We start from the raw sequence: 17,781 nt of genomic DNA on the forward strand, positions 1-17,781 counted from the left end.
CTACTATGACACACTAGCATGTGTATGGTACTTAATAGCCCTGGCAAACTGGAATAGAGTGTGTGCTGATTTCTTTTTAAAGAATTTTGTCTATACTTTAAGTCTTAAAACAGCTAGAGCTGATTGATAGTGAACTCATAAAGTAGGTGCTATATCCTCAGTGATGAGAATAGTCTACAGGAAAAGTACTGTCAAAAATTTTTAAACTTGTTCCTGGCATTTGAGAGAATTGGTTGTCACCTTGACTGAATGAGATTTGTTGTTTCCTTGGAGTGAGATTTCTTATAATGACTGAATTTCTCTTATTTATAAAATCAATTAAATGAATAAATGCATTAATTATAAACCTTGGTGTTATAATTTTATCTACTCAAGTGCTATTTATCACCTGTATCCTCATTACCAGGCAAGTAGCCTGAGGAAAACTATGTTTGCCAATAAGTTAAGATGAAATCTATAGTTGACTTGCTTCTTATAGGTTCTTTAAGAGGGGTAAGTTTTCTGCTAGATATCCGAGGTAGGGACTAACAAGCCAGTAGGTTCCTATGGAAGGAAAATGCATTCTATTGGGCTGGCCAAAAATTCATTCAGATTTTCCCCAAAGTTGTTACGGAAAACCCGAATGAATTTTTGGCCAACCTAATATTTTTTTTTTCCACAAGAAATTATCCTGTAAACAGTCAAGAGTCAGTGGTTGTATAAGGCTAAAGTGACCAGAATTGTGATAAGAAACAGGAAGGATGTAACTGGGTAATCAGAGGAAATTCAATCATTTCTATGGCTTGGTGTTCTGAACATGGTTAATTTGGCATTTAAAAATAGTTTTCCATAGTATATAGTACAAGGAACTCTACTCAATATTCTGTAATGACCTATATGGAAAAGGATCTTAAAGTGGATATAGGTATATGTATAACTGATTTATTTTGTGTACCTCTGGAACTAACACAACATTATAAATCAACTATACTCCAATAAAAATTTAAAAAAATAGTTTTTTAGTTTTCTAATAAAATTCCATTTGAAAAATATACCAACAGAAAACACAAATGCTATTTGTACAACTGAAGAGGGTCAATGAACCCTCAATGTTACTTTAGGTTCATCCATAAATTATTTGCATGATTTGAACAAGCTTGTGTAGACTTCTATGAGCCTTAGATTTCACTCTTGTGAAATGCCAGATTTGGTCTATGTGAACCAAATACTTTGGGAATCCAAAATACTTTGTGGTTTACATTCTATCATTTAATGATAATGAGAAAAAGTCTGTGCATGCTGAGATGCTTGTAATTGCACACTCCATCTGTTTTAAAAGAGCAAAGAGATGGAAGTATTTAAACAGTAGGAGGCAAAGAAGGAAAGAGTGAGGAGTAAAATGAGCATTATGAAATTCCTGTCTTCACTTTTCATTCACATCGGTATACAAACAACTTGGGCATAAATGTAAAATATCTTAGTGTAGACCTTAGAAGTGGTGATTAAACTATGTTTAATATTTAAATATATTAAAATATAGAGAGCAGCATAATATAAGGTACAATGTAATACAGCTATAGCAGTATTAATCTGAGAACAGAGAGGAACAAAAAGTTCCTTTCTTTTGGGTACTGAAAAAATATATTTAAGAATATCATTTATATGCAAGAATTGCTGAATGGTAATTGGGCTGTTTGGTGGATTAAAAATGACTCCTAATTCGTTGACATTCCTCCTAAAACTGTGATACTTAGATTGGGACTTGACCCCATAGCCTTATAACTGAGGTCATACCTGGTCTCAAGACTTAATGAAGCCTGGGTTCTTGATGTCTCATTGCATAAAGAACTCAGTGAGAGACAAAGTAATAGGTAAGAAGTGGACTTACTTAGAAACACACTCCACAGACAGAGTGCAGGCCATCTCAGAAGGCGAGAGTAGCACCAGGGCATGGGGTTGTCAGGTTTTATACAGGCAGGTAATTTTATAGGCTAATGAGTAGGAGGAGTATTCTAGATATTTGGGGGAAGGGGTGGGGAGTTCCAGGAATTGGGCCATGGCCCACTTTTGAATCTTTATGGTCCACCTTGAAACTGTAATAGCATGGCACCTGTTGTTGTTGTTGTTGTTGTTCAGTCACTAAGTCGTGTACAGCTCTTTGCAATCCCATAGACCAAGCTCCTCTGTCTTCCATTATCTCCTGGAGCTTGCTCAAATTCAAGTCCATTGAGTCAGTGATGCCATGAAACCATTTCATCTTCTGCCATCCGCTTCTCCTTTTGACTTCAATCCTTCCCAGAATAAGGGTCTTTTCCAATGAGTCTGCTCTTCACATCAGATAGTCAAAGTATTAGAGCTTCAGCATCAACAACAATCTTTCCAATGAATAATCAGGGTTGATTTCCCTTAGGATTGAAACTGGTTTGATCTCCTTATAGTCCAAGGGACTCACAAGTCTTCTCTAGCACCACAATTTGAAAGCATCAATTCTTCAGGGTTCAACCTTCTTTATGGTCCAATTCTCACATCTGTACATGATTACTGGAAAAACAATAGCTTTGATGATATGAACCTTTATGGGCAAAGTGATGTCTCTGCTTTTTAATATTCTGTCTAGGTTTGTCATAACTTTTCTCCCAAGGAGCAAGGGTCTTTTAATTTCACAGCTGCAGTCACTGTCCACAGTGATTTTTGGAGAACAAGAAAATAAAATCTGTCACTATTTCCACTTTCTCCCCTTCCATTTGCTATGAAGTGATGGGATTGGATATCATGATTTTAGTTTTCTGAATGTTGAGTTTCACTCTCCTTTCACATTTATTAAGAGACTCTTTAGTTCCTCTTTACTTTCTGCCATTAGAATGGTATCATCTGCGTATCTAAGGTTATAGATATTTCTCCTGGAAATCTTGATTCCAGCTTGTGATTCATCCAACCTAGCATTTCACATGATGTACTCTGCCTATAAGTTAAATAAGCAGGGTGACAATATACAGCCTTGTACTCCTTTTCCGATTTTGAACCAGTCAGTTGTTCCAAGTCCAGTTTTAACTTTTGCTTCTTGACTCACATACACTTTTCTCTGGAGACAGGTAAGATGATCTGGAACTCCCATCTCTTTAAGAATTTTCCACAATTTATTGTGATCCACATAGTCAAAGGCTTTAGTATAGTCAATGAAGCAGAAGTAGATGTTTTTCTGGAACTCCTTTATTCATATGTTCATAGCACCACTATTCACAATAGCCGGAACATGGAAACAACCTAAATACCAGTCAACAGATGAAAGAATAAAGATGTGGTACATATATATAAATGGAATACTACTCAGCCAGAAAAAAGAATGAAGTAATGCCATTTGAGCAACATGGATGCAACTAGAGATTATCATACTAAGTGAAGTTACTCAGAAAAAGACAAACACCATATGATATCACTTACATGCGGAATCTTAAAATACAGCACAGATGAACCTGTCTGAAAAACAGAAACTGACTCATAGACGCAGAGAACAGAATTGTGGTTTCCAAGGGGGAGAGGGGAGGAAGAGGCATGAACTGGGAGTTTGGGGTTCGTAAATGTAAACTATTACATTTACAATGTATTAACAAGGTCCTATGGAACAGGGAACTATATTCAAAATCATGTGATAAACCATAAAAGTTAAATTCACTCAGTCGTGTCCGACTTTTTGTGACACCATAGGCTATACAGTCCATGGAATTCTCTAGGCCAGAATACTGGAGTGGGTAGCTTTTCTCTTCTCCAGGGGATCTTCCCAATCCAGGTCTCCCGCATTGCAGGCAGATTCTTTACCAGCTGAGCTACCAGGGAAGCCCCGTGATAAACCATAATGGAAAAGAATATTAAAAGAAAACAATTTATACATGTATATAACTGAGTCACGTTGCCATACAGCAGAGATTGGCACAGCATTGTAAATCAACTATACTTCAATTAAGAAATATTTTTACAAGACAGAAGCTGCCACAAGTACAGTGAGCTGACAGCTTCCAACAGCAGTGCCTTCAGGTTATACTCCAGGGTTCAAATCAAGGCCAAGCTGTCTTCAAGCAGCTCCCTGGAGAGACTAAACACAGCAGGGTAGTAGAGCATGCAATTTCTTCCCAATTCGAAACTATGGACAATTTTGCACAGTATGCCCCACTGGGCTGACTGAGACTTTCTCTGAGCTGCAGCATGGTCTGAGGCTCTTCCTCCCCAGTCTTGCTTCCCCTTTCACTTTCACATGTGTCAGACTTGCACTGTAGGTTGTAGACTTTCTTTGACCACTTTTGGTCCCTCTGCTCTTCATCTTACACATGTGCTATCTCCACTATAGCTCTTGCATTTCTAACTCCATGCTGGTGTTTGTTTCCAGGACAACACAGATAGGAGAAAATTAGTGTGTGTGTACTTAGCACAGCATAGCACAGCACGGTATTTATTTAAGAAGAAAGCCCAGCCCAGAAGACTTGCAATCTGATTTTTCCCATATGCTGCTACAAGAAATGGACTACTGTTACCCAGCATGCTCTGCTTTCCTTATTCTTTGTCCCATCAAGGCTTGCAGTGAAATGAATTTTGAGCTATCAAAAATAGATATATTTTTATTATACATCAATAGATTCTTTTTATTATAGCCTTCCCTGGTTTGACATATAGTATATTAATAGTATAAAAAGAATAAAAATACTATTAGCTCTTTAACTTATTTGTAGTTAACCAAATAGTTTCATTTTGTAGATCACAACTTATGATATTGGCTTGGCAGTACCAATTAGATCATTCTTGTTTACTTTTTTGGCTTTAAGAAATATGTGAGTGGTTTCTGACTTATTTAGAGTTAACATTTTCCATTTTCAATCTGTTGCTACTGTACAAAACATTGAAACTGAACAATTCAGATAGGAATAATTCACAGGATCTTTGAAGATTGTATAAGCAAATTATAAAAGAATACAAAAATATAAAGAAAAGAATTGTTTTTAAAAACTTGATGAATTTTGGAAATGCAAATATAATTTCAACATTTTATTTTTATATTAAGGCATATTGACTTGGTGAAACATAAAGGACCTCTCTAATTACACTTAGTTTAGCTGTTAAAACACCAAAAATTTTTTGTTAAACATCAAATTTGTTAAAACAGCAAGAGATTTATAGTTACTCCTCTATCTCAGTCAATCAAATCACTGAAGTTTATAGTAGAGAGTTTGTATTTCTCTAGACTGCAGCCTTTCTCCAATTACAGATACTTAGCCTGACAGTTAAGTATTCAAATTGGAGACATTTTATGAAAAACATGTGGTTTGTACTGGTGTGACTATGATTATTTACATTTCAATTTTTACCATGTATTAGTCTGCATACTGACTTTTTTGCTCTGTGGTTAGCATCAAATGTTTGGCACTGGCATATTTATATAAAATAGACTACTGTGGTGATACATTTCTGAGTTCACTGTTTATTTTTTGTGTCCACAAAACCCACAGAGCTACTAGGTGTCACGTGACAGCTGCACTGCAACAAATTTTTGCTCAAAGCCACACTTACTTTTGCCCCAGTTTAGTGGATTCTTATTGTATGCAATCCAAGGCTTGTCCTTGGAAGAAAAATGCCTGGCTGCATATCACAGGCACTTTCCTGTGATTTTTTTTTCTGAAACTGTAAATGTTCAAATTAATTTCAGTATAATAAAGACAAAAAATAGCAACTGACTTGTTACCTTGCATAGTAATTTAATTAAACTTATCTTGCCAACATTTTCTTCATTGCACATAGCCTTAAAAAAAACAGATGTCAGAAATCTTTGGGATATATTTTATAGATAAACAAGGTAAGAATATAAACAAATTTCTGGTACAGGAGATAATTCTTGAGCATTAAAAGGGCTCAAGCTATTTAGTAGTAAAATAGAAAATGTAAGAAATCACTTGATAAGACTAAGAAAATAAAGCATTTTAGTAGCTAAAAATGTACTAGGGATACACTGGTATCCCATTAGTCCTTGTTTTCATTAGACATATTCTAGAGGAGGAGACAGACAATAAGCAAATATATAAATATGACTTAATGTCAGATAGTGAAAGGAGCTATTATTAATAAACCATGTACTCAGAGAGCAACTATTCTAAGTAATTTTTAAAAAAAATAGCTGGTCCCTGAAGAAATGGCTGATTTCAGATCTTGGTCAGTAATAATAAAAGGTAAACTTAAGAGTATCTTCTTATACCAGAAAGTAAGAGAGTTAGTAAAGATTACACAATATTATATCAAAAGGACTCAGAGGCCAACTCTAAGAACCTCTTTATCAGTCTAGATTCAACTAAGAGAAGAGCCACACAATTATTATGGGAATAATAATTCCCATATGGAATTTTTATTCTTTGTTATAAGAATCTGAATTTACATGAGTGTGGAAAAACTGAGAAAGCAGCCAGAGGATCACACCTCTAATTCTTCAGCATGAAGCTGAAATCATTTTGAAAAGAAAGAATTCTAGAAGAGTTTGAGAAGCTGTCATTCCACCTACAGTGACTCTGAAGTGCGAGCTCATGGACAGATCTGTGAAGCCAATGAATCTGTCCATAGCAAACTCCTGCAAATAATGGCTTCTGCCTCCACTTTCAACTTTCAAATTTTGCATGCGTTCCTGTCACTGACAAACTCTGACCTAAAACCACACAAGAAAGGCGAATCTGGGAATGTGGTTTCCAGACTTAGAGAACGTGGCAGGCCTTCCAAGCAAATGGTGGCTCCCACTGTCCTAATACAGACAATTTGAATGCAGTATAACTATGATTAACTAAAATACATGAAATAGGATTAAATCCATGAGTTAATAATGACCCTAAGATTGATTGCAAAAACAGCCTAAATTATTTCCTTTCCTTACGACATGATTGCAGTTCTTCTCATCAGAAGGGAGAGCATTTTTCTCCATCCCTTGAATCTGGACTAGCCCTCCAACTCTCTTTGACTGACAGAATGCAACAGAAAGGACAGTGTGCCAGGTCTTAGGCCTCAAGAAGTAAGCATGCTTCTGCTTGCTCTCTTACACAGCTGTGCTTTCTCATTTGTGCCACCCTCCTACCATGTTGTGAAAAAGTCCAGGCTAGCCTGCTGGTCGATGAGAGATTACATGTAAAAGAATTAAGTCATCTCAACTGTCTGAGGTCATGCTATACCAGCCAGTTGCCTGCTGACCAACAAAACTCAGCCTGGAGAAGTTGAACTGCCCAGATTACTTTTCAAGTCTATTTTTTAAACAGTTTTATTGAAATATAACAGATATACAATAAACTGCACATATTTAACCTGTACAACTTGGTAAATTGTGACATATGTTTACATTCATAAAGCCATCACTGTGAACGATTTGACAGATATATCCATCATCCTCATTTAATTCTATTTATGATCAGAGAATATACATTGTATGACTTTAATCTCTTTGAACTGAAATTTGTTTTATGGGTCAGAATATGGTCTTTCTTGGTAGATGTACCATGTGCATCTGAAATGAATGTCTTCTGTTACTGTTGAATGGAGTAGTCTATAAATGTCCATTAGGTCAAAGTGGTGGTACTCTCCTAGTCTTCTCTGTCATGTATTAATAGACTCTTCAATAAAGAAAAAGATAGTAAAAATATTAGGCTTTGCAGGCCATAGAGTCTTTGGCACAATTATGCAACTCTTAAGGTGGAAATTAAAGTAATTTATATGAGATCTTTCTTTTTTCCGGCTCTTAGTGCTATAACTTTCCCTCTAAAGTAATGCTTTAGTGGTGTTTCACAGAGTTTGATCTGTTTGTTTTTATTTTTGTTCTATACAAAATATAGGCACTGAGCACTCTAACTTTTCCCCTAAATACTACTATTTTGTTACAGTGTGTAAACAGCCATAGACACCTTCTGTTGTGATGCAAAAGAAGCCAGACACAATACATACAAGTGAAAGAATGTTAACATAATAAAATATTATTTACAAAATCAGGTGGGACAGACAGAGGATGGATTTTGCTCTCAGGCCATAGATCATTGAACTCTAAGGACAATTAGATTTTACATCTACATGTTACATTAATTATTAAGACAATGGTATTAAACTCTCTAAATATACTTGTAGACTTGCCAAGTTCTCCTTATAGCTATAAATTCTGTTTCATGTATTTTAAAACTTTGTTATTTGGTGAATAAACATTTAGGAATGTTTTGTCCTTTTGATAATTGACAATTTTATCATTACGAAATGACATTCTTTACCCTGGTAAAATACCATGCTCTGAAATATATTTTGTATGATATTAATGCACACATGCTAAGTTGCTTCAGTCGGGTCCGACTCTTTGCAACCCCATAGGCTACATCCACCAGACTTCTCTGTCCATGGGATTCTCCAGGCAAGAATACTGGAGTGGTTTGCCATTTCTTCCTCCAGGGGAGCTTCCTGACCCAGGGATTGAACCAGGGTCTCTTATGTCTCCTTCATTAGCAGGTGGGTCCTTTACCACTAGTGCCACCTGGGAAGCCATTCTTTCTTTGATTATTAATAGCATGGTGTATCTTTCCATTCTTATACTTTTAGCTATTTCTACCTTTATGTTTGAAGTGTGTTTTTTTGTAGGTAGCATACAGTTGGGTCTTGATTTTTTAACCCAACTTGACAATTTTATCTTTTTAATTGGGGTGTTTAGACAATTTGCATTTAATGTGGATAGTATGGGTAGATTCAAATATATCATTTTATTTTTTCTACTTTATTCATCTGTTTTTTCTCTTTTCTTTTTCTTCATTTGGTTTAATTAAATATTTTATAAAATTTCATTTCCATTATTTCCTTATTAGCTGTAACTTACTGCTTTGTCATTTTTGTGGTTGCTTTAAGTTTTATTGTATATACCTTTATCATCCTTGCCTTGCATGCGAGCTCAGTCGTGTCTGAATCTTTGCAACCCATGGACTGTAGTCTTCCAGACTCCCCTGTCCATGGAATTTTCCAGGCAATACTCGAGTGGATTTCCATTTCCTACTCCATTACTTTATCATATGCATCTTCGAGTATATCAAGAGAACTTTACAATAGTACATACTTCCTTCTTCTCTTCTGACATTTGCATTATTGTGGTCATCATATTTTTTGTTATATAGCTTGTCTGTTATAAACTCAACACTGTACTGTTACTATTTTTGTTTAAATAATCAATTATCTTCAAAAAGATTTAGATAATAAAGAAATACTCATTTACCCATGAATTTACCATTTCTGGAATTATTCATTCCTTACTGTTGGTCATATTTGCATCATTTTCCTTCTAACTAAAGGATTTCCCTGAATATCTCTTATAGTGTGGGTATACTGGAGATCTTTCAGCTTTTGTATGTCTAAAGATGTCATTATTTTACCTTCATCTTTGAAATATTTTTCACTGGGTATAGAATGGACACTTTTTTTCTTTTCAGCACTTTAATGTTCTTGCTTCACTGTCTTCTTACTTGCACTGTTTCTGACAAGAAATCTGCTGTCACATGTGTATACTGTGTATTTTGCATTTTTCATCTAGCTGGTTTTAAGATTACCTTGGTTTTGAGCAATTTGACTATGATGTACCTTGGTATATTTTTACTCATGATTCTTGTGCTTAATATTTGGAGATGTGGCTTTACAGTTTTCTTTTAATATAGAAAATTTTATCTGTTTTTCTTCAAATAATTTTTCTATCTTTTCCTTTCTCTCCTCTTTCAGGGACTACAAATATGTGTAGATTAGTCTGCTTCAATTGTGCTGCAGCTCACAGCTCTGTTCATTCAAAAAAAAATCCCTCTTTTTTTGTGTGCTTTATTTTGAATAGCTCTACTGTGGTATCTTCAGGTTTATTAATCTCTAAACTTTTCTTTTAGAGTCTCTAATCTGCCATTAACTAGATTCAACATTTTCACTTCACACATTGCAATTTTACAAATTTGGTTTGGATCTTTTTAACGTTTCATGTCTCTTCTTAATTTGCTGAATGTATGAAATAAAGTTATAATAAATGTTTTAATGTGTTTGTTCACTAACAGGTATGTCCATTCTAGATGGGTTTTGATTAAGTAGCTTATAGCCTTATAATAGTAAGTCTTACTCTCTTGCTTCTTTCCATACCTAATAATACTTTATTGGACACCAGACAATCTAAACTTTATCTTGTTGGGTATTAGGTATTTTCTGCATTCCAAAAGGATTCTTGAACTTTGTTCTGGGTTAAAGTTTTGTGACCTGAAAATAGTTTGACCTTTCAAACTCTTGAATTTACGATTCTTCAGTGAGATCAGTTCAGTGCTTAGTCCATTGCCATGTAATCTCTACTCTTGAGACAAGACCCTTCCACGTACTGTTCCTAACAGTTGATATAAATTATGGGTTTTCTAGTCTGGTTAGTGGGGACAAACACTATTTGTGGCCCTGTTTGAGTGCTAGTCACTGCTGCCTCTAATCTTTTCTGTTGATTCTCCTCCAACCTCAGGTAATTTCCTCACATGCATATACTGATCAGTACTCAGCTGATATTTGAGGATGTACCTCTACTTATCCCCACAGTTCTATCAATGAGCAGTTCTCTCTTCTCTGGTACTATCTCCTCTGAACTCTAGTTTCTCTGGACTCACTAAAATCTTGCCTGCATCACCTTGATTCAGGGAGTATCTGGGATCTGCCTCAGCTTTCCCTTCCTTTGCTGTGGCCTCTAAATTCCCCCATGTTAGTACAATGGGACAGCCACTGAGCTTACCTGGTTTGTTTCATGTCTCTCAGAGATAACTGTCCTTTGTTGTCTAATGTCCAATGTCTTACAAATTGTTGTCTCATATATTTTATATTTTTAAAAATTATTTTAGGCAGGATGATAATCTGGACCTTGTTTCTCCACCTCGGGAAGATTCATAAGTGCTTTATTGTTTTAAGCTACTGAGTTTGTAGGGGTGGGGAATGGGAGAGTTTTTTCAACAAACTGATATAAATCCCACAGACAGAGGAGCCTAGCGAATTACAGTCCATCCGGTTGCAAAAAGTCAGACACGACTGAGCAACTTTCACAACTGGTAACTGCTACAAGATGCTGAGAAACTCATTATTTTGAAACTTCTTTTTTTTTTTTTTAAAAGAGAACCAATCAAGCATTTATCCCACCTTTCCTGTATGAACTCTACTGGTAGGTAACCAAAAAAATTGATCTGGTGAAGTTTTTCTTTATAACAGTACTCTAGTTAATAAGATAGAACAACAGAATTGAAGTTTATCATTTTAAAACTTCTAGTGCATTAGTGGAGCAAGTCAATACCAATAAATTTCTGCCTGTGTCACAAATTAGATAGTATAATTTCTGTTGGAAGAACACCACAACCCCTATGAAGCAGTTTCACCAAGAAAACCACATATGATCCAACCATCACTTCACAGGAAATACCAAAGGGGAAAGTAGTAATGAAACTCATTAGCAAAATCCAGAATGGGAAATGATACAGAACAAATGATCAAGTATTTTTTTCAATAAATAGACTACCGAGGGAAATGGTGGGGAGAGAGAAAAGGAACTTATCAACAAATCAGTAATACAGCTTATTTAAATACTGATTCAAACAAAGAAAACCTGATATTAATCAGTAACTTGGTCCTTTAAGCACTGACTGAATATTTGCTACAGTAGATAATTATTATATTTTCCCAGTTCTATTGATAAATGATTGACATACATCAGTGTATCAGATTAAGGCATACAACATGATGGTTTGATTTATATATATTGTAAATGATGACCACAATAGGTTCAGCTAACATCCATTTACATACACAGATGCAATAAAAGGAAAAGACAGAAGAAGAAAAAATTCTCCTTATGGAACTCTAAATTTATTCTTACAATGACTTTTTATATATCATTCAGCAGTATTAAATATGGTCATCATGTTGTTCATTACATTGCTAGTATTTATAACTGGAAGTTTGAACATTTGACCACCTTCTTCCAATTTACCCTCCCCCACACTCTGCCTTTAGTGACCACAAATCAGATCTCTTTTTCTATGAGTGGTTTTCTCTCTTTCTCTTTTTAGATTCCACACATAAGTGAGATCACACAGTATTTGTCTTTCTCTATATGTCTTATTTCATTTAGCATAATGACTTCACATTCCATCCATGTTGTTGTAAAAGGTATGAATTCCTCTTTTCTATGACTGAATAAATATTCCATTGTGTGTGTGTGTGTGTATATATATATATGTGTGTGTATATATATATATATATCTCAAGACTTATTATCTTTTTTCAGTTATGATAATGGTATTATGATTGCTTAACCAAAAACTCCATATAAAATATTTATGGATGAAAAGATATGTCTGGAAACTACTTCAAAATAATATAGGAGGGGAAAGTTAGTGTGCAACAAGGTGAAACAAGCTTGCCAATGAATTAGGTAACTTTTGAAGTAGTTCAGTTTGCTTTCCTATGTCTGGAATTTTTTAAAAATAAACATAAAAAGAGGATAACATATGGAAAAGTGACTGTATGACAATGAGTGCTGTTTTATTTGGGAGAATTAAGAAAGGTTTCTCTTTGAAGAGAAGGCTTTTGATCAGGAGACTTTTGAGAAGAGGCTTGATGGAAATAAAGTTGCAAAAGGAGAATTAAAGTCTACAGGATTTTTCAGTTAGAAAGCCACTGATGACATTCATGATGGGTGAAGTGTAGAGGATGAAGTTTGAGTGCAAAGAGTTGAAAATGAGCAAGAGGAGACAGCATTATTCTTTCCAGTAGCTCACTGTGGCGAAGGTCAGCGGACAGAGAGAGACAGGGGAGGACGCGTCTCTGCCTGGAATTACCTTCTGACTCTTAGATCCCTTCCTGGAGCCCCTTTTTCTGATCCTATTTTCTTTCAGCTTCAGGTACTTTTCTCCCACCTAGCTGTCGGTTCCAGCCCTGCATAATTCCTTTATGGAGCTGCCTTTAGGCCCCATATCACATACCAGGTACCATAAAGGGGCGATTGTTGGAACTCTTGTGCTGATGGAGGCTTTTATTTCTTCAGCTTTTGCACAAAGTGTTTTTTCAACTGCTTCCTCCTTTTGTCTGCTCTCTCCTATCCTGACTTCTGCCTTCACTATTCACTTTCTATTTTCATCCTTGTCTTGTCTTCTACACTAGATTTTTAGCATTGTCTTCTTACCCATAATCTTCTTACCTGTTTACTAAGAATTAGGTCCTTTCTGTACACTGTTTGGGGCTGCCTATCTCAACCCAGCCCCTGGAGATATGGAGTTTCCTGATGATATACCAGAGGAAACCACAGATTCAGTTATTAATCTACAGTTTTGGATCACCTCCATGGCCATTTCATGCCCAAATTAAAGTTCTCCATGGATAGCCAACCTGGCACTAAAGGTAGAACATTACTCAGAATCTCTGGGCTCATTAACCATTAACAGGGACTAGGGCAGAACTGCTGGCTCTGCGTTCAGAAGCCCAACCCCCTTGGCTCTGAGAGCCCTCTGGGCTCCATGCGTTCTCCTGGCAGTTCAGTCCTGCTGCTCTCTAACTTCTGTGTGATAACATGGGAAGGGTGCACAAAAAACTTTTGCTGAATAATGATGTATTATGATGCTTATCGTGACAAAAGAGCTTGGGCTCTAGTTTCCACTGCGATCTGAATTAGCTGCTGCTCTTCAAGGAATGTCATTTTTACTTGAAAGACAAACCCTGGCTACCCAGATGTGGTCACCTGACACATATTTTCTCAAAAATAAGACTATCACTTCAAGGAAATTAACTAACCGTATTTGTTGCCAATGATAACTTTCAAGTTTTCAAGCAAGGGAGAGCACCTCACACATGAGGCTTGTTTTAGTACTTTCCCTCCTTAACTTTTCTCCAGAATTATCCAAACTGAAGGTCAGAAAACTGTTTTCAATTAAGTGACTCATCCCATATGGTGCTCAGTATTTGAGACAATTCACTTGTGTAATTTTGTGTGTGTGCATGTGATAAAGGAGCTATTTCCTATAAAATCTGATTTCAATGCAAAGAACTATACTTTTAAAATGTGATTTAGCAATTTTATTATCTTACCAGTAAGGGGCAGCAAACAACAATGTTTGTTTGAAATAATAAGCTAATTTGGAGCTTGTCCTCTTATTTTTTGCTTTCTGAATACATCTCTGATCCCTTTTCCACTCTTTCTAGTAATGTGAAGCTACAGAGATTGATGATTAAAAGGTCATCCAGAAAATAGTAAACTATAACACTTAAAATATAATTCTAAGAAAAGATAAAATCTGCCAGTCCTTTGTGTTGACACATGGTGAAATCTCTTATAATTTCCAAATTACATCCTAGGAACTGCCACACACCAAGTTAAGTATCCATAAAACTTACTCATAGTCTATTAATGAGAAGGAAAAGGTGAAAGTAGTATTTTGCCTTAATTTTGTCTCACAAAATACTGTTTCTCATCTGAGCTTTAGTCACCTAATTAAAAATTTTTTTCATTTTAATGATTATTTATTACTTTGGTCACCAGATGAGAAGAACTGACTCATTGGAAAAGACCCTGATGCTGGGAAAGATTGAAGGTGGGAGCAGAAGGGGACGGCAGAGGATGAGATGGTTGGATGGCATCACCGACTTGATGGACATGAGTTTGAGTAAGCTCTGATAGCTGGTGTTGGACAGGGAAGACTGGCGTGCTGTGGTCTATAGGGTTGCAAAGAGTCAGACACGACTGAACTACTGAACTAAACTGATTAAGCATGTACCATAAGCCTGGAACCATTCTAGGCAGTGGAGACAAATGGTAAGCAAAACTGATATAATACCTGTCTTCCTGCTGCTTTTTTTTTTGAGTTGGGGAAAGATACCCAAACTAAGATAGGGGCTAAAGATAGACAACATAAAGAGAAACTTTGGACACCAAGTGTGAACAAAGACTAAGATGCTAGTGAAGGATAGACAAATGCCAAGTCCCACAGCTGGAGAGATTTATTCAGAAACTTCTTTTGAATCTTTCACTCTCTTTCAGTGAATCTTTCACTTTATTTTTTTTCTTAATTTTTACTGGAGTATAGTTGATTTACAATGTTGTGTCAATGCTGGTTTCAGGTGTACAGTGAAGTGAAGCAGTTATACATGTACATATATCCACTCCTTTTTAGATTCTTTCCCCATATAGGTCAGTGAGTCTTTCACTCTCTTTCAGAACCTTCACTTAAATCTTTCTAATCACAAATGCTGGTGTGAAAACAAATGTTAACTTTATTTTTCTTGTATTTCGATGAGTACTCTATCTTAAGACCCCATTCTTCTGAAGGATAAAGCTTAATTATTTCCAGTAAACTCTATTGCTCCGGGGATTTCTGAGTATTTCGTGCTTTACTCAAATCCAGAATCTGCCCTCCATACCCCTCTTTCTTCCTCTGTTTGGGAAAGTACATCTATTTCTCTTGCTTGGTCTGTGTCAGTGCCATTTTGCAATCTTTGAAATGTAACTCATGTTATAAGGTACTCTTGCACCCTTTCTCCATCATGGCATCAATATTAAGATGTGACTGCCACCAAGATCTGATCTTCTGTAGTGTCTTCATATACCCCTAGGGCCCTTGCAGGGCAGATACTTCTCTCTCTCACTTCTACATCTGGGGTCTTTTGAAAGAACTCTCATGCAACCAGTGGCCCTAGGATGCTCCCTGGGCCTGCGTCAGTCCCATTTCTGCCCCCATACTCTATGCACCTATATTTAAGAGACTGCTACTGTACTTTTCTAGAGTAGCTAAGTCTGTGGGAACTCAGCTGCTCAGGGTCATAGTGGAAACTAGGTGCAAAAACCTTTCACTCTCAGAGTCCCCTCAATATATTTTGGATTTTCTACCCCATAATTTGCAGTTTGATCACTGTGGACTAAATGAGACAAATATTCTCTTCTGATGCTATATGTTATATTTGCATCATGGTTTCTGAACCTGAAGGGCAACATTTGACATTTATTCCAGAGAAATTTCCTTGAACGAGGAGGGTCAACTAGCTAAAGAAAATGCAGGGGGAAAAATAACATCAAGAACTATTTCATATATGGACCTCTAGAGTGAACTACACTGTAATTTAAGAGTCAAACCCAAATCGACATTTAATTTCTATCTTAAGCATATTTCTCTCTTTTTTTTAATACTAAACTCAAAAGAGGTCTCCATTTCTCAGTCATCTAACAAGTAATAGTTTCAAGTCACATGGAATCTAAGCAGCAGAAACAGAAATACTTTATAAGATTTCATGAGCATTCTTGCTTCAAGTTCAGTACATCTGTACTGGAATATAGGGGGGGTTTGCTTTTTCCAGAATTTCAATGTTATCTGTAAGTTTTAAGTCAGCCTGCAGAGGGCAGCAAATACGCTTGCAGGAGGAGCTGATTAGCAACAAAGCACAAGTGCTAGTTCACCGTTTAAAGTCAACACTGAAAGATTTCATTTACGTAAGGGAGTTTTTTGTGGCTTTTTTGTTTAAGTAAAAATAAGTGCTTGGTGGCTTGTTAGTAAAAAAGAAGCAGTCAAATCTATGTTTAGCACTTATTACTCTGGTACTTCTAGATCTTTCTTGCAGACAACAGGACTTACTCCACCTTGGCTCTCCCCAGTAGGATATCACATATGCCAGGCACCCAGAATTATACCCCCTCCAACAAAAATAACTTTCTTGTATCTCTGCTTGTGTCTTCTTCTATGGGTAGTGATAATTTATAAAGAATAACTACTCTTGTTATATGCACAATATCTTTAACAGACATATATTATTAAAACCTAAGTATCTAAAATAAAGCCATTAATAAAAAGAATAATTTGTACTGCAGGGCTCCAAAATCACTGCGGACAGTGACTGCAGCCATAAAATTGAAAGACATTTGCTCCTTGGAAGGACAACTACAACAAACCTGCTGCTACTGCTGCTAAGTCGCTTCAGTCGTGTCCGACTCTGTGCGACCCCATAGACAGCAGCCCACCAGGCTCCCCTGTCCCTGGGATTCTCCAGGCAAGAATACTGGAGTGGGTTGCCATTGCCTTCTCCAGTGCATGAACCTAGACAGTGTATTAAAAAGCAGAGGTATCACATTGCTGACAAAGGTCTGTATAGTCAAAGCTACGGTTTTTTTCAGTAGTCATGCATAGATGTGAGAGTTGGACCATAAAGAAGTCTGAGCACCAAAGAACTGATGCTTTTGAACTGTGGTGCTTGAGTAGACTATTGACAGTCCCTTGAACAGCAAGATCAAACCAGTCAGTCCTAAAATAAATCAACACTGAATATTCATTGGAAGGACCGAGGCTGAAGCTGAAGCTTCAGTGCTTTGGTGAAGACCCAACTCATTGGAAAAGACCTTGATACTGAGAGAGATTGAAGGCAAAAGGAGAAGCAGGTGGCAGAGGATGAGATGGCTAGATAGCATCACTGACTCAATGGACATGAATCTGAGAAAACTCTGGGAGATGGTGAGGGACAGGGGAGCCTGGTATGCTGCTGTCCATGAGGTTGCAAAGAGTTGGACACAAACTTAGCGACTGAACAACCACAACAATTTTTAAAGTAAGGTTTACTTGGCTAAGGACAGTGGAATGAAGCAAGATTCCCCAATATCTAAGTCAATAATCAAATAAATAACAAAAAAAACCTACAAAAGAGGGGAGGATAAAACTTAACAGCAGCAACAAAACAAAGGGTCACAACCTAATGTCATAAAGAAATGGGGTCAAAGAAAGACAAAGAAAATGCTATCATGCTGTA

General features: G+C 36.4%; 1 protein-coding gene across 1 annotated transcript in view; it reads left to right on the forward strand.

Annotated features, from left to right (window-relative positions):
- The window catches only part of CGGBP1 (CGG triplet repeat binding protein 1), a 178,995-nt gene extending 162,161 nt beyond the window's left edge, over positions 1 to 16,834 (forward strand). Inside the window, exon 3 of the transcript XR_014071461.1 lies at positions 14,537 to 16,834. The gene's annotated coding sequence lies outside the window, so the exon portion shown is untranslated. The remainder of the gene's footprint in view (positions 1 to 14,536) is intronic.
- The last annotated feature ends 947 nt before the right edge of the window (positions 16,835 to 17,781 follow it).

Source organism: Giraffa tippelskirchi, chromosome 2 (assembly GCF_054371585.1).
Source record: "Giraffa tippelskirchi isolate mGirTip1 chromosome 2, T2T-mGirTip1v1.2.pri, whole genome shotgun sequence".
Classification (NCBI taxonomy): domain Eukaryota; kingdom Metazoa; phylum Chordata; class Mammalia; order Artiodactyla; family Giraffidae; genus Giraffa; species Giraffa tippelskirchi.